Here is a 19,739-nt window from a genome sequence, read left to right on the forward strand (position 1 = left end):
TCCCACCTGATACCTCCTGTTTTTCTTTGGTCTTCCTTGAATTTTCTTTAATTTTGGTGCTATGACAACACCATCGGCTTCAGGCCACTGTTGGGGCCCATTCAGAGGCTCAAGAAGGTAGTCATAGGCCTTGAGATAAGTCTCTTTTGTGACATACTCATTCACATAATGCTCAGGCTCATCAACTTTGTTCCACACTGCAACCACAACATGTTTGCAAGGAATTCCACTTATTTGCGAAGCATTGCAACTACAAGTTCTGTGTTGTAAGTTGACCACAAATTTGTCTTGTGTAGCATCCTGCCTCACCCCATAACAGAAACTTCCATCCCAAAAAGCATTCCACCCCTTGCCCATATCTTATTTCTCTCAAGAGTCTTTTGGATCCTAGGGCATAATAGTATATCTTTCTTGCCTATTTCATCTCTTTTTTTTGTGAAGCCTCTCCTTTAATCCCTCTCTAATATGTTCTAACATAGTGATAATGGGCTTATGCCTTGAGGTGAGAATGTAGGCATTGAATACTTCACTCATGTTGTTGTCCACACTATGACAACGGGACATAGGGGTGTAGAATGCCCTACACCACTTCTTGTAATTTCTGTTAAGTAAATCCTCGGCCGCATCTTCTGATATTGCTCTCATCTGATCAATGTTAGCTTTAAAATCATTTTCTGTGTTGATCTTTGCAATTATCCAAAATTGCTTCCTATATTCAAGCCCTCCTCCAAATACACTCCTGAAATTGCAGTATACATGTCTGGCACAAACTCTTGTCTCAGCCTCTGGGAACACAGCTGCAACAGCTGCTAATAACCCTTTTTGCTGGTCTGGCATGAAAGTGTATCCAGCCCCTTGTCGTGTCCCCAAGTTATCTACTAGTAGGGAAAGAAACCAGGTCCAAGTATCAGTTTTTTCAACCTCCACAACTGCCCATGCAATAGGGAACATTTGATTGTTCCCATCCTTTCTCACTGCAACAAGTAACTGACCACCAAAAGGCCGTTTCAGGAAGCAAACATCAAGTGAAATAAATGGCCTACAACCTGCAAGGAAACCCTTCTTGAGAGCCTCAAAACAGATGTACAATCTCTCAAACACATTATCATTCAACTGTAACTTCACAGTATTCCCAACATTACTCCTCCTTATTTCTGCAACATACCTAGGTAGGAGAGATTACTGCTCTTCATACTCTCCTACAATATTAGCCTGCCCCTTTTTTCTTGCCCTATATGCCATTAGTCTGCTCACTTTCAGTCCTTTCTCTAACCAAAGGGTCTGAATTATGTCATGGACCTTCATGTAAGGATTAACTCTAAACCTGTTACCAAAATAATCTGCAATCCAACTTGAATTCATTCTCTTTATCTGCATAGACCTCCCACAAGTATGCTCCCCATTGTGAAGTTTAACCTGAAATTTCCTTTTTCCCTACTCCACAGATGCCCATATCTTCCAAGGACAACCCTTTGCAAAATGTCTGCATTTAGCCCCAACCCTTTTTAGATCATTCCTGTAAAAATGTAAGTTCCTTCCACACTCTATGGTGTATTGTGCTAAAGCTTTCCTAAAGTTAACAGCATTTTCAAATTTTTGTCCTATAAAAAAAATTTGACTTTGTATTATCACTCTCAACAAATTTCTGCCTTTTTTCACCTTGAGGTGGCATAAGGTAACCAAAGTCATCATCATCCTCATTCTCACTAGGGCTCTCAACATCATTTTCACCCTCCCAATCATTGCCAATGAAATTAGCTTCCCCACCCTTAGATTCTACTACCCTCTTTAACATATCCATCTCATCTTCATAACTCTTTTCTTCTAACCTTTGTTGGCTTACCTTACTCCTAGCATTGAGGAGTTCATCATCATCCTCATCTGTCCCTTCACTATCATAATCCACATCAACCCCAAGATCTTCATTAACCCTAGGTGATGAACACCCTACCCCACCACCAGTAAGCAACTCAGTGAAAGATCCAGGACCCAATCCCATATCAGTTCTATGAAATGTAGGCCATAACTCATGTTCTGTGTAGACATGAATTACCTTGAACTCCAAGAAAGGATCAAATGTCTTACTATCAAAAGCCAAGAACCTAATACCATCAACCATTGTTTTCCTAGGATCTAAGTAATGTATCTTCACAATGTCATCATGTCCTAAAACTCAATTATATTCTTCACATAATCTGAATCCACACGCTCAGGTATGTCCTTAAAGACATTAACCCTACCCCCACTGTAATACATTTTCACCCCTAAGCAACCATTGCCCACCATGATGAACCATAATGCAAGGGTTCAAAGCCATAATTCTGTCAAAAAGTAATGTAACACATCATGTTCATAATTCAATTATGATCAAATAAGCTTCACAATCTATTTTAGATTAACACCAAACCATAATAACAAAACAACCAAACCATGATCATCACACATACCATGAACAATTTACTTAAATCAAACACAAAGAAGAACATTAAAAAGATTGATAACTAAACATAAACCTTTCCAAATCATCATTTATAGACATCCACTAACAAAACCAGCATTGTTAATTGTTTACAGAACCAGACATAATTAAAATTAAACTAAACAATATCATGGTAGTGATAAAATCACAAAAGGCCCTACATTTTGTCACTCCAAAAAACTACCTTCCCATGACATTGAACTTTCAAATAAAAACTCCATAATTAGCTTAACTAAGCAGCATCATGACTATACATCCATTCCTAATCAGCTGCTCCAAAAAAAGACCCCCCATCCTACCCTAGCCACATCCTAGTTTCCTTAATCCTCCCTGAACAGCAGAGGAAATCCATCGAAGTACACCGTCATGTTGTTCGTCATCCAAGCCTGGAAGTCCCTGCCCCCATTGAAAACGATGTCCTTTAGAATCCACTCCGGCACTTTAGCATGTGGCCCATAGAAGGGGAGACGGAGAGCGAAGTGACGAAGGCGCCACCAAATTCTCCACTTCTTGCACACCAGCTGCACGTTCACTTCGTCCTCCCAATCAATTTTGGTGAAGATATGGGTTACAAGGAGGTCCTATTGGCTGAAGATAGGGTGAGCCTGCCCAAGTGCGTCCATACCTAAGGCCAAATGCAGGTATATATCAGTTTCTAGCTAGTTCAAGTGTTAACCCCTGTTTTACCCACACACCCATTAAATCAAATCCCTAACCTAAATTGCACATTCTAAACCACTAACAAAAATTATTATGATCAACTATGTTTTTCATGGTCTTTACACATTAACAAAACAAAATCATGAACAAATTCGAGGAAAAAAAAAACTCATAATTTACATTTTTATACACAAAAAAAACCAAAACATGCAAATAAACAACCATCACTTTCAAAATTTAACACAAAACAACAAAGAAAAGGGATATACCTTCTTCTGAGTAAAGCTTGGCGTACTTGCAGGAGTTACACTCAGTCTCAGTTGGCCACATTAATGGCTACACACGAATGAAAGAGATCTCTGTTCTAGGGTTTTTCAGAAAGATGATGAAAATGGTTTTTTAGCTTATTTGGAAATCCTTATATAGAAGGAAATGAGTGGTGGAAAGGCAATTGGCTTTTGAGTTTCGCGCGCAAAACGAAGCTAATGATGGCTTTTTGCTTAATCGAGGAGTATTGCTGACAGATTTTTTTTTAAAAAATAGTAAATTTCGAATTAACCGGGAATAATAGTTCCAATCGAAATTGTTACCTACAGTGAAGGTTATAGTACTCTAATTGATACAATTATAAGTTCAGTACCTTAAGTGAATATTTAGCATAGTTTAGTACCTAGTAGTGTATATAACTCAACATAAATCACATTTTATTAATTTCATATTCTCTCTCCTGAAATTTTTTCCCCGCAGGCGGATGCATGGAGCATCGTGCATACGTTTTTTTTTTTTTTTTTTTTAAAAAAAAAGGCGGAATGAACATTAAGTTGTTTTGTAAGAAACATATAGCTGTTTTGTAAAGAACATATAGCTATTTTATAAAGAACATCCAGTTTTATATGTTTTTTTTTGTAAATCTAAAGAACATCTGTAACATTAATAAAGAACATGAATGTACATTTGGTATAAATGATCATGTAAGTATATGAAAAAGAACATTTTACTATATTATAATGTACATTGTATTATATTCTAATTAACATACACGAAGTATGTTATAATGTTGCTTACACGTTTAATAATGTACATTGTATTATTTGGATCCTGCAAGTATATGAAAAAAAAAAACATTTTATTGTATTTTAATGTACATTGTACTATTTGGGTCTATAAATTATTCTGAATTTGTCTATTTGCTTGCTTTCTTCTCCAAAATGTATTAATTGGTCGATCTTATTCAAGAACTTCATTTTTTTTCACATTGCAACAACAAAACCACATAAATCGCAAATTAATTCCCAATAAAACCAAAAATTACAATTTTCAACCAAATTTATAAAAAACAAACACTCAAACTCAAAATAAACAAGTATGAATGCCGAATCTGGTCTTACCTTTCGTTTTTATCTGTCATCTTGAACAATTTTGGACTCAAAATTTCGAATTTCTTGAAATTTTGCATGATAATTGAGGAAAATTTAAATGGGTTTGAAATTTTGTTTGGAGAGAGAAAGTGAAGTTTTAGTCAAAAAAAAAAAAACAAAAACAAAAAAAAAACACAAAAAAACTAAATGATTTGTAATTAATGTATGGTAAAAAAAAATTACAATACTATTTATCTATTTCCTTATATACAAAATTTCTTTCAAAGAAAAAATATATATAAAATTGTTGCACAAAATCTCGTGTACATTATAAATGAACACTATGTTCTTTTATATATATGTCCATGTACATTATAAATGAACAATATGTTCTTTTATATGCCCATGTACATTAGAATATACCTGCATGTACATTCCGCTTTTTTATAGTTTTGGAGCGAATGCACTGTGGGGATCGTGCATACGCCCGCACGAACCACGCTTTGTTCTCTCCCCTTCAATTCTCTCAGCTACATACTTTTGCTTTTTATAATTTTTTATATTCTTCCTCTTACCCCATTACCTCCATATTTTATTAGGGGTTACTAAATACCACAATGGAATTACTTATGCCGCGGTAGTATTAAATGACCTATCTACGACCCTTATAAATTTAATATTTGGCCTCACCCAATTTTCTCACCACTAACTTCAAATTAAATTAAAGTCATTAGAAAACAAAAAATAAATTAAAAAAATCATCGTAAATTTTCTAATTAAATTAAATGTAGTTTGTTATTTTTAATTATTATTAAAAATAATTTAACGATTGTAGGGAATATTTCAAGCCATCCTACACTTGAGCCTCACTGTGATCATACACTTAAGCATGGTGGCGTCCAAAGGGAAGGAAACTAAAGTAAAAGAGTCGCCAACAAGTTTTAGGAACTTGTAAACCGTTCACAAGGTGAAGGTTACACCCCTTAACGATCCATGAGATCGTCAACTCCAATAGGTCTGGAACCATGACTGGTGTTCGGGGATGAGGGTACGAATCCAATCTAAAAGAGAAAGAACTCGCCCTATAAAATAGGCCTCTACTTTATTCTACTCGTATTCATGTGCGCTTTCTGACTAACATGCAATCATTAGGTTAACCCTAAACCCGTTTACCTATGTTGGTTGAATATTAATGCACAAATAAAACTATTATTGGCGATCACTTGAATTATAATCATATTAACCCTAAACAAGATTATTAATTATCTTATTAAGCGTGATTACAAGTTCAAATTCCCTTTAAACATGCATAAAAGGTGTGATCAAGCAATAACAATAATATAAATATAATAAGCAACATAATAACAATCATCATCATAATAATAATATTCTCAATCTCAAAGCATAATAATATTAGCAAGATCCTAGGCATGATACTAACAAGATTAATAACAAACCCTAGCATGTCACTAAACATTAAAGATCAAAGCTTTATCCCTAACATGACACTAGCATGATATTAGGAAAAAAAATAGGAAGCATCATAGAAATCATAATTGATATAAGAAACTTATTCATTACCCTAAACATGATACTAGGAAACAATAAAACATCCTAACATGATACTAGGAATCAAAATAACAATCTAAGCATAAAGATCAATAAAGCAATTAAAGCACTTACTTCGATGCTTCGTACCTCTTTCTAATAACAAAATACACACATTAGTAACTTCAAGGAAAAGTATTAAAACAAACAATCAAATTAAATAATTGAAATAGAGATTTGGGACCAAACCCTCAGAAATATCAAACCTTTCACGTTTAGGGCGAAGGCAACTTCGAACTTGGCTAGGTGTGTCTAGAACTAATGTATGAGGAATTGTGTTTGAGGGAAGGTTTAGAAAAAGAATAGAGAGAGAAGGAAAGCTTCTAGCTTTTAGAGAGAGAAAGAGAGAGATTGATGATTGTTGTTGAGAGTTGATGATTGAAAACGGAGGTCCAAGGACCCTATTTATAAGAAAATAGTCCGAAAACCGATAGAAAAGAGTTAGAATTTGAATCGGAATAAAACTACACTCTGTCACCAACGACAGGGCTCGTCGCCAAGCGACAAACTTGTCGTTTGGCGATGCAAAAGGTTTTTTGCAGATTTTGTTTTTTATCATATCTTTTGATCCACAAGTCCAAATAAGTCATATAATATGTCGTTGGAAAGATCTTGAAGTCTAATTTCCAACTCAATTGGAATCAGATTAAAATATTTTTTAGATAAAAAGATATTGCCGAAATAGTGGAAGGGTGTCAGTTTTTGATAGAGTTTCGTATTCCATTCATATCTTTTTCGTTATAGCTCGGAATTAATAATATAATATATCACTGGAAAGATAATTTCAAGATCTATCCAACTATATAAGATTTGGATAAATATTATGAAGCACAAAAATAATATCTGACTGTCTTTGAACATCTTTAAATTCGAATAGAATTAGGATTAAAAAAAAGAAAGTTTTATTCAATTTCAAACTCTTTGATTTTATCTTTTCAAAAAGGATAATTAAGATCTTTTAGAAACTTATGGAAGCTTCTAATTAATCCTAATTAGTTTAGGAATAGGATTAAACCTATGGACCCTCCACATGATCATTGGGCCGTAGGTAAAATCCGGTTTGAGCCCAGTTTAGTATTTTGGCCATAACTTCCTCATTATTCATCGGAATTGGGCTTATAATATATCTTTGGAAAGGTCTTTTCATAAATAGGGTAAGAAAAGAAATATTTTCAAAAACAGAAAGAAGAGATATTTAAATAAAAATATCCTCATCACTAGACTTTTCACACTTTCGCTTTGTTCGATAATCAAATGACATGAAAGGTATTCATCACTGGGTTTGGTTTTGGGGAGACACATTTGGGTGTCTACAACGATACACAACCGCCTGTAATATGTAACTATACCATGGTACAGTTGCATATAATATGCAATTGTACCATGGTATGGTTGCGTATTACATGCGACTATACCATGTTATGACTGCATGTAATATGCGACTATACCGTGATATAGTCATATATTACATACGGTCATACCATGGTGCAGTTGCATATTAAATGCGACTGGGTACATCGAAATTTGAAAAAAAAATGTTCGGCTCATTTTAGTGTTCAAAAAGTACAAAGTTGATGGTCAACCATTATGGAATCTACAATGTTGCTGGTCAAGCTGGTTGTCAAGGTGGACCCATTGTGGTGGATGGTCAGGGTTAGTGGCGGTATGGGTGGTGGAGTTGATGGTCAAGGTGGAGCCATGGCTCGAAGATCAAGGTTAGTGTAGTGGATCAAGTTGACAATAATGTTAAGGTGGTGGGTCAAAGTTAGTGGTGGTTAGATGAGTGTGTAATTTTCAAAATTAAAAGGGGCACGGAGGTCATTTAATACCATAGCTTGAGTAATTCTATTGTGGCAAATAGCAAATCGTTATTTTATTACTTTCTCCAATTTCTCCTAAAACTCCGTGCATTGAGTATAAACTTTGTCTAATACTCCCTCTGTCCTATAATATAGTTTCTATTGTGTATTTTTCACGGTATTTAAAAATAGGAGGAGAAGTGGAAGAAGTACATTAAAAGTGGAAGAAAATCTAGACAAAAGTTAGACAAAAGTACAAGCCAGGTGGATAATTTAAGGGGAAAAAGTGAGAAGTACAAATATAGACAAAAGTTAGAGAGCGAAATTGGAAAAAAAAATTACAATGCAAGTGTATGATTTAAGGGTAAATTAAGAAGTTTAATGAATAAAGTTAAAATAATGAGGGTATAATGGTCTTTACATACTATTTTGAAAAATAGAAACAGGAACAACATTTTAGGTCTCTAAAATAGGAAAACAAGAACTATATTATGGGACGAAGGGAGTACTCTTCTTTAACAGTTTTGTCCAGTTTTCCGTTCGTGGGCCCACACTTTCGTTTCCACTCAATTAACTTATTTCCCACCTATCTACACTCGTAATGTTGTTCTTTTCCCCCAATCACAATAAAAAATCCAGGAACCATAACCTCAAGTAATTAAAGACAATTACTCACCAAATTAGATAATTTTGTAATTTTTTGTAATTCGTTGGTGATGTAATTGGTTTAGGGGTTTTAATTTTCCTCAATTATCACAATTAAGGATTCAATTTAAGGTTTTTGGCTTCAATTGAATGAGAGGATTTGAATTTCTAGAGCTTAGGGTTTGAAATTGGATTAGAGGATTTAAAACCAATTATTTGAACATACATCATTTCATAAATCATAATTCAAATCAATTAAATTCAATCACCAATAAAATCATATAAAACATGCTATTCAAACCAATCACTTTCAAAGGTATCTAGCCACCCAAACGTACTTTGATTCCGAATCTCAATCAGCACTTCGCACTTTCAAAGTTCAATCACGAATATATATTGCAATTAACATAACCATAAGGTTATTACAACATCTTTAGACATAAACCCAAATCACGAATATATAAAACATTATTGAAAACAATGCTTTAATATAAAATTATAGCTTTGAAATAAGTATTTATATTTTAGAAAACTAAACATGAAGAAAAAAAGGATCAGGATTAAAGAGAATTGAATTTGCGTTGGAAAGATAGGCAAAACTTGCAGAGGCTATAACTCCTTCAATATAACTCCGAATTGGGTGATTCTTGAGCCTAACCTTTAGAATTGTTTGAGTGGAGCAATTTTTCATGAAATAGAAAAACCCCAAAATTGACCAGAAATGCCCGAAAAGGCAAAAACTGGCTTCAAAGATATATGAGATAATATTTGTATGAAAAGAGGAGAAGAAAAGTAGAAGAGGTTGAGGGAAAAGAAGAGTAAGAGAGAAGAAGAGAATTGAGTTTTTGGTGTGAAGAATATGAGAGGTATGAGGGAGTATTTATAAGCTCACGACTGAAAGAATTAAGGTAAGATTTTGTAGGAAGAATTATGGTAAATTTAGTGTAAGGAATTACTTGGAAAACAGAGTTAAAGAATTTAGGAAAGTCTAGTTTATGGTGATAAAGAAACGAAGAAATAAGGTAAGTATGTGGTCATGAAATATTAAATGGTAAATGACTTTGCTTGGGGAATAATCAAGAATGATTTAAGGTAAATAAATAAGCACTACACAAAATTGGCCAAAGAGACCATATCAAAATGGCCAAAGAGTGTTTGGCCATGAATCAAGGGAGAATTAAAGAATTGGTGTGAGTGTTTGGCCATGAATCAATGGGTATTTGTTGGCTAGCTCATGCATGAATTGTGGTAGGAAAATGTATGAAGAATTATGGCAAAAAGAATTAAGGAATTACTTGGGGAAGAGAATGAAAGAAATATGGAAAATTTTGATATTAAGGTGATTAAGAATAATAAAATTAAGGAAAGTATGTTGTCATGAAAAATTGGAGAACGAGTGATTCAATAGAAGAAAAGGGTTTTTATGTGAAAAAATTGGAGGGAAAAGGGGTGCAAATAGGAGAAATAGGTGTCACGTACTCACGTGTAACTCACGTGGAAGTCAACGCCGGATTCCGGTGGGTCAGTGCATAAAAATGGGAGTTGGTAAAAGGAAAAAATCAAAAGAAAGAGAAGAAAATATACCACAACCTACTACTTCCTCCGCTAAAGATTGAACATGGAGGTAGTCTCGTTCTTTATCATTACTCAATAATGACTCTATTACTTTACCCTCATGAAAAAGCTCATCAACAAAAGAATCTTCATCTACCGTTTCTACAACTAATGATTTTCAATCACCGATTCGTCAACCAATGATTTTTCAACCACCAATTCTATAACGGGTTCTTCATGCTCAATAGCATTATTATTATAAAACCTATAAACTTTTTCATCAAGAGTCTTCCAATAACTTTCATTTGCAACTACTCGTTTCTGAATCTAATCATATGTATATGGAAAGACTCTAAAATCATTGGAAGCACGCACGAAACACTCACTATAAGGGCATTTAGGATTTTATGACAAAGACGTTGACAACAATTGTAGTTAGGTTCTGCCAAAGACGAATATAATTCTTGTAATGGCGTAAGCATGGATATTTTCAACTCATAAGGAAAAGAAAGAAAGAGAAAGAGAACAAGAAAAAAAATGAAAAATAATAATCTAGACTCTAATAATAATTAGAAATTAAAAAAAATTGTTTCCCCGGCAACGACGCCAAATTTTGACAGGCTAAAGTCGTATCACCAAATCAAAAGAATAACCTAAAACCACTAACTAATAGTAGATAAGGAAGTAGGGTCGAATCCATAAGGTAATAGTGTTCTTCTATTCCTAATTAATATTATAATCTAAATTATCAGGGAACAAATAAGGTTTGAAATAATTATTCTAAGGGAATAAACAATAATAAAAAGCCTAGGGTCACAAGTTCACCAATAATTTATACTCTGGGATAAGACATAACAATCAACGATTAATATTGCAAATATAACAAGATTAACAAGCTCTCGCAATTTATTAATCAATGTAGATCTAACAGGCTCTCGCAATTTACAAGATCTAAGTTCCCATTGAAAATAGCCTTTAATATCAAATTAACATCTGCTCGATTCATCAATTCAATATTGTTATACTTTTACAATCAAATCACATCTTCTCAATTCAGCAATGACACGTGTCATTGCCTGGTGTGTCCTTAGGTTTTTTTGTTTTTTTTTTTTTTGAAAAAACTATTTAAGAAACAAATCTTTATATATATAAAAAGTATTAATTTCCTACAAAGTATAATATTACCTCCATTTCATATTTTTTTGCAACTTTTACAAGAAATAGATGCTACACATTATTTGCAACTAATGTTTTCTTTCCTTTTTAGGTTGTCATTTCTCTCTATCTCTCTCCTCATCACATGCATTCCTATTTTCTCTCTCTATCTTACACTCACAAGCAAATTTGTCTAGGAGTTCGTGCACTCTTCAAAGTTGCAAAAAATGTGAAACAAAGGTAGTAGAAGATTTTGATGGATCTTTCCAAAAAAAAACGTATTGACAAATATAAACCAAAAAATTAACAATAATATTCTTAACATAATTTGTTATGGACTATTTTTGTAGTAAAGACATATTATGTATTACATGCGTTTATTACAACAAGATTATATAATATATTTTTTTTTAATTATGTAATAGAAGCTACATACAAGCTTAAATAATGAAATGCGAATATTAAATCATCAAATGATTTTTTTTTTATTTCGTTGAATAATTTACGATTAGAATTTCAATCAATTAGTACTTTATGGATACTTCAATAATACTTGTCAAGAACGATACATGTTGATTATTTTTAGTGTAATTTTTCCTTCCATTTTTGTTGATGATTTTCAACATTCAATTGATTTATATATAACATATAAAAGTCAAAAATATAATAAAATGTTAATTTTAAAAACAGTAATTGAAAATTACCGTACATGACATGCGACCTAACCTAGTAAAACTAAAACTAATACTACTTAAAACTACCTCCGTAAAAGCCTAACTTCTCCTCATATTTATAGAGTTAGGATTATGATTTGTAATCCTAATCAACCTACTGTACTCCGTACTACCCTTCTTAAAAACAAATTGGGCTTTGTTATAAAAGCCCGACTAACCAAACACAACCCAGTTAATAATGAGATTCATTGTAGTAACAAATTAACAACTAAGTATCGCACTCGATCAGGCAGGGGCCCGATCGGGCCCGACTATTTTAGTGGTTCTCGAGTCTAGTTTGATTGTTTGGTTATTTCCTTTGGTCCTTCGACTTGGGTCTTATCGCGAGCCTTGTCTTTTATGCAATTGTGTTAAATACGGGTCTGGGCCGCACCCGTCATGGGAGAGTGCAAGTCCACCACTTTACAAGACCAAGGAGGTTCCACCTCAAAACCATATGGCAATGAGGGGAGTAGCCCCTTAGCCTTATATTGTGGTGGTAACTCTTGAATTCTTTCAATGTGGGATTTCATAACCACTACACTCCCCCTTTAGTGTTTAGTGTGGGACAAGAAGAATGCTCACATGTGGGTTGTTCATGGGCTCAACACTCCCCCTCACATGTGAGCTGTCCATAGTGTTTTTGGCCCAGTATACTTTAGCAAGGCCCCAATCGTGGGCCTGGCTCTGATACCATCGATTAGAAATATACACGCCTTCATCCACCATTGTTGAACAAGTATTAGAGAAATTGCAACTATCACCGAGTATCGCAGTTGGCAGAACCCACAAACTTAGGGATTAGTAATTAAAAATTGATAGTGGAATTAGAAATTGATAGTGGGAATTAATTAGAGAAATTCGAATCAGGAAGTAGAAATTGAGAGTAGAAGTTAGAATTTAGAATGTAGGAATTGATAGTGGGAATTAGAAGAAAAGAAAAAAATTTAGAGATGTACGGACTTAGAGTGATTTTGGCTCCGATACCATGTCAAATACGGGTCTGGGCCGCACCCGTCATGGGAGAGTGCAAGTCCACCACTTTACAAGACCAAGGAGGTTCCACCTCAAAACCATATGGCAATGAGGGGAGTAGCCCCTTAGCCTTATATTGTGGTGGTAACTCTTGAATTCTTTCAATGTGGGATTTCATAACCACTACACTCCCCCTTTAGTGTTTAGTGTGGGACAAGAAGAATGCTCACATGTGGGTTGTTCATGGGCTCAACAAATTGATCCATAGCTCGTAAAGTTGATCCCACCAAATCGAGCCCTTAATCACCGAACTAAATTACTCTAGCTCGACCTTTGGACTTCCAATATATAGTCATAAAGTACATAAACTCCAATATCTTCGTATTAGCCAATACAAAACTATCCGAGAATCCGAAAATTCGATCCGTAACCAATCCGAATTTTAGGATATCCGATCCAAGTTTTCATATCGAATCTGATATCAAAAATCGGATATCGGATACAATAGCCGGTATCCGAATAAAGCACTTATTTTTTTTCGGGAAACATGGCCCAATTACTCTGTTTACTTGTTTTATATATATACCCATTCTCCCAAAACCCCAAACCCTAATTTCATTTCCTTAGACCCTCAAGTCACCGCCTCTTTGGCTCTCTCTCCTCTTACTCTCTCAGATCTCCTCATTCACCGCCTCTTTCTCTTCTCTCTCCATCTTATCTCCTCTCAGATAGTCAGATCTACTCCTTACACAACTCACGGTGGCTTCTTTCGCTCTTGCTCCACCAGCAGCGACTCAATAGATTCTCGAGGCTTCCCCTGCGTGAGTGCGTGAGACGGTGAGAGGACCTTGGCATGGTGCCCTCCATCAACATCTCCCTCACGTTCATTCGATTTTGTTGTGATGTTAAAGATTCTTAACTTGGTGGGTATTGGGTAATATCTTTATAGCAATTAGTATTGTTTGTATAATTAAATTTGTACGTAGCAATTAGCATTAATTTTAGCACAATTGTGTGCCATTTGTAAAAATTAGTTGGACTTTTAAAATTCCTACTGTATTTTATCTATCTTCTTGTCCATTTTGTTTTTTTTTTATTTTTTTTATTATTTTTAATTACTATTGTTCAGGTTATACGAGTAATAGATTAGTCTGTATGGAAAAAGGCTCTGCAACACAAAACAAAATCAATGTATATTATGCCTTTAAATAAATCAAATTTGCTATTTAAATAACCATATTATTAAAAGTGATCGAATATTGGATATTCAAATTGTCCAATTCGAAATTTTCGGATATCCGAGTGTTCTCGGATATCCGATCCGATATCGAATATAGGAATTTTCGAATTCGGATATCCGATCCGTGATCACCCACACTTCGTAGTGGCTCAATAAGCTTGGAAATTTTCATAAATCTGCAATTTCCTACAAAATAATACATACTCTACAAAAATACTAGAAAACTTATATTAGTAATATAAATAGCTCCACAGAGCTCAAATAAGCACAAATATGACCTTAGGACGGGGAATAAAAATATATATAAAATAAACTCATCAATAAGTGGGTTCAAATTAAATTAAAAATAAATAAATTATATTATAGTTATTTATAAATTAACAAATTACATGAAACTATGTATATATTATATTGGACATGTCTTTAAAACAAAATATTGGATATTATTGACACATAAAATTATTGATATTGATAAATTAATCATAAATTTATATCACATGAAAGGAAAATTAGGTGGCGGAATATGGTGGATAACAAGAGATACAGAGGGAGTAGTTCAAGGTATGGGCTACAAGTTTATTTATGGTGTTTTATACTCAATTGAATTAGAGTTACATGTTTTTATGGAGTTACATGCTTTCATGGAATTCACTTCAAGGAAACCTAGATTTGAGGGTCATCAGACTTTGTGTTCTGATAATAGTGTTGATGTATATTGTCTGTATGTACGGACAAAGTTGGACGTGTCTTCAAAAAATAAATAAATTATATTGTAGTTATTCATAAATTAATAAATTACATGAAACTACGTGTATATTATATTGAACATGTCTTAAAAAAAATATTGGACATTATTGACAAATAAAATTATTGATATTGATAAATTTTATAAATTTATCACTTTATATCACAGGAAGTTTGCAACTGAGGATGATCTTGTGACCCACATCAGAAAAGTTCATGGAGATTATGTCAGGAAGTGTGTTCCACCTTGCAAATATATTAAATACTTACTCAGCAAGGGATGGCTTTTGTTTGCTTTGTATTCTCCTAAGATATTATGACTTGTTATGTTGTTATGCTGAACACTACTTTGGAAATATGGAAAACGGAATCTAGGATATCCCGCTTTTAGATTCTCATAAAACATTTCTTGTCTAATGCATTGACAAAAGTTTGAAGTAAGTGTGGTATTTGAAGTATTAAAAATTTGTAAAAGAAAGATAATAAGGTTAATAATTTATTGAAAAGTAATGAATGTGAAAGGAAATGTATAATAAAAAAGTAGCAGTCGGTTTGGGTGGGGACCATGAGAGGAGAGATATATAATATTTTAATGTAACTTTATGCCATAAAAGGAAGTGTAACACTTATTAAAATACGGCCGAATTTGATAAATATAACACTTATTAAAACACGGAGGGAGTAAGTAACTCCGTAGGTTTTCTTTTAGAACACTTCAAGTGGTAAATGAGGCAGGGGTAGTGCTTTATCAGCATTTAGAGTGCATTTATTTTGAATTTTTAGTAGGGCTGAGCAAAGCTACCCGAAAAACCGAAAATCCATTCCGTAATCGTTCCGAAAATTAGGGTACCCAATCTGATAATCTTAGCGGTTCAAGTACTCGTTCCAATAATTTGTTATCGGCTATGGTTATTGGGTCTCATTTTAAAATTAAACGGTTACCCAATCCGATCCGATAAGCAATTTTTTGTTTTTTTTCCTACTTAAATCTATTTTTCCAAAATCTAAACTCTTACTTTAATTCATATTATCAATGATTAGTAATATTATTAATAGTTTGGTAAAGATCATGTGATATTGTTGTTAATTAATGTTAAATGATATTATAATAACTATATTATTAAGTTTAATTATCACTTATTTGATATCTTATTGGGTCCCGATAACCAATCCGAAAATCCAGGTATCCGAATTCCGGGTATCCAAACTTATCGGTTCGGTTTATGGGTATCACTTTTAGTGAAATTGGTTATTGGTTATCCGCACCCGAACCGTTAGTACTAACGGTACGGTACCCGTCCTAAATCCTCGGAGGTGACAGGCTAAAGTCGTATCACCTAATCAAAAGTATTACCTAAATCCTCTAACTAAAGTAGATAGGGAAGTAGGGTCGAATCCACAGGGAAACTGGTCTTTCTACTCCTAATTAATTAATATAATCTAAATTATTAAAGTAATCAAATTGTTGTTTTTAATATGAAATTATACTACAGAGATTAAGTTTAGGGAGAAAAACAATAATAAGAAGGCCTAGGGTCATAGGTTCACCAATAATTAATATTCCGGGATAAAACATAACAATCAACAGTTAACATTGCACAAATAACATGATTAACAGGCTCTCGCAATTTATTAAACAACATAGATCTAACAGACTCTCGCAATTTACTAGATCTAAGTTCCTATTGAAAATAGCCTTTAATATCAAATTAACATCTGCTCGATTCATCAATTCAATATTGCTAAACATTCACAATCAAATTACATCTGCTCGATTCATAATCTAATTGCAAAGAATTAAACAATTCAATAAGAAATTACCATGCAACATCAATAATCAATAATAACAAATTATCCCTTCATATTAATTATGGATCCCCATAAACCCTAGAATTAAACTACTCAGACATAATTAAAACTGAACAGAACATAATAATTAAACAAGACATGAAGAAATTGAATGAATAAAATACTGAGATTAATTAAGAGAGAAATCGTACCAAGACGGCGGAATTACAATGGAGTTAAGGAACAAGAGAGAATAAGTCTAGAGAGAGAAAGTCTAAGTAGTGAGAGAAAGTGAAAGGAAAAGAGTAAGAGAAGTGAAAAAGAATCCTAAACTTGCTTAACGAAAACATATTTATAATAAGCAAGAATCCTAAACTAAAATAAACTAAACGACGCTTAGAACGTCCTCATCAAAGACACGCGCCCGACCGGGCGCCACACCGCCCGACCGGGCGCGCCTTTTTGATCGGGCGAAGGGCTGCTGTGATATAAGTCTTCTTTGCTCGATCGGGGACGCCATCGGGCGGACCATCGGGCGGACCACCGGGAGGACACCCTTGGGCCGCTTGGACTCCTCGTTTAGGCTCGTAACTTGGCCCAAACCAAATATCCTCTTTGGGGCTTTAATCATTCGGTCCAAATGCCTCGTCTTCACACACGTCGAGCCCTTATTCACCGGTTTCATTACCCTAACCGATCTTGGGCTACGAAAGATGGTCGTGCTCCTCCAATGCTCGTAGTTGCTCCATAAAATCCCGGAAAAGTACTCCAAAGGTGCAATTCCCTACAAAACTCAACCAAAACTACGAAAACACTAGAAAACACATATTAGTAATAAAAGTGGCTCTAAAGAGCCAAAAACACTACTAATAATGACCAAGGGATGGGGGTAAAATACTATATAAATTAGACATATCAGAAGGCAGGCGCCCTAATGGAGCCATCCGAGTAGACCGTCGAGCTCTCCAAATTGTACCAAGAACCATCCGTCCTATATCGCCGAGTCGTTTTCTTTGTTCTTGCCATCGTGTCCTACAGGGGCACAGACACTGTCGAATTTGGAGATGCACTCAAAGGGTAGTTCTCGAACGAGCATTCGACACTCCTAGTTCTAGATTCAGCCGTCCCCGGTGATCGGCTGATCGCTAACCTAGGCCGTGCTGGGTGCGTTTGGGAAACCATTTTTGAAAAAGAAAAATGCAAAAAATTAAGTAAAGAAAGGATCAGGCGATTACCTTAGAAGAAGGTACTAGAGGCGCTTGGTCTGAAAACCTGCTGGAACAGGCGGATGAATTGGCTGAGTGTCGGATGCTGAAGAAGTCAAAGTCTTTGAAAGTCAGAGATTCAAGATTCTCCCAAAAATTCACGCATGTGTGAACCCAAGGAAAGTCAACCCTCCTATTTATAGACGAGGTAAAAAACCTGGGGTAAAACTAGGGATGGCAATGGATCGGAGGTGGGTCGGGTGATGCTTCATCCGCCTCCGTCCGCCAACAATCCATCCATCACCCGACCTATCCATCACCTAATTTTCCTTTATCCACATCCGATCCATCCGTCATCCATGGATGAATCGGGTGGATCGGGTGATAATTCGGGTGAAATATATATATAAATACAACTTTGCACTTTAATAATTAAAAATTAAGAATTGAAAAAAATGATCAATTAATTAAAACTTTTATACATCCTTCTAATACTCGTTCATTTTTACTAAATTAAAAACAAATGTCAATTCCTAACACTACAATAGACATTAATTTATTAAAAAAAATATTTATTTTTATTTTTTTATATATAAATTTAACGGGTGGATGGATGGGTCGAGTGATGGATCGGGTGATGGGTTGGATGTATCATCATCCGTATCCAACCCGATCCGTCACCCAACCCATCCATCATCCATCCGTCATCCGCTTAAGTTCGGGTTTTCACCCATATATTTGGATCGGGTGGATGGTTATCCATCGGGTTCGGATGATATTGCCACCCCTAGGTAAAACCCTAGATTCCCTTCAACAGTAAAAGTAACTGTTCGGCCAATCAAAGGCCGACACTTGTCACAGGTGTCACGTGGCAAGCCACGTCACCCCTGTGAGGGGTAAATGATTTGGGGTATTTAATACCCCCAAGTGGACCAATAAGAGAGCGACACGTGTTCTTCTGAGAGGCGTCTCCAGATGGGTGACACGTGTCACTCAGATACGCCCCCTGGAAATGGCGGCCTTCAAAGCCCAAATTCCAAGGGCGCCGCAAAACGGTGTTGCCCTAATCCCTAGGTCATCAAACCCTAGGGTAGGGCATGTTATCCTAAGACCCTCTAAATAGGGAGATTCCCCCAATTATTAGGGGGGGTCTTTTTGGACACCTCAAACTTTACGTCTTAATCATTAAGGCATTTATTGCTCTCAAAAACAGAGAACTCCTGAGCTTGGAATCCGAGCAGATAACTTACCTTTCCGCACGTTTTACTCCGATTCCGTACTAACTTAATCTTCGAAGGCGGACCTCCGACTATCCGGAGTTCCGTTTGTTTTGCAGGTACAGGCGCTTTTGCTGAATCCAGTCTTGAGTTGTAACTCTCCCAAGGGACACAAAAAACCCTGAAACAGATACCACTTTAGGCAATATTTTAAGCAATACCAATTAATTGTTGGTGTTGTAGTAATTGGGACTACACTTGGTAGGGAGGACCCGTGTTCGATCCCCCGCAACAACAATTGGGAGGGATCTGGAACCTAACCACCCATAACTGATCCCCGAATCTGGATTAGCCCAAAGGGTGAACTGGGTAGAACTTCCATTGTTGTGATTAAAACTGTAAAACTTCCAATGTTGTGATCAAAAGGAAATATTTTTTTTCCAATAAATAGTTAATTTGTTGTTTGTTAATTTCAAGTATGTACAAGCAATTTATTTTTTTCAAACTAAAATGATTCTCCGAATAATATAACGATTCTCAAATTAAAAAAACCGAGGATTATTTCTCTAGATAGGTTACCAAGGGTCTAGTGGGAAAGA

This window comes from Chenopodium album, chromosome 16 (assembly GCF_948465745.1).
Source record: "Chenopodium album chromosome 16, dcCheAlbu1.1, whole genome shotgun sequence".
Classification (NCBI taxonomy): domain Eukaryota; kingdom Viridiplantae; phylum Streptophyta; class Magnoliopsida; order Caryophyllales; family Amaranthaceae; genus Chenopodium; species Chenopodium album.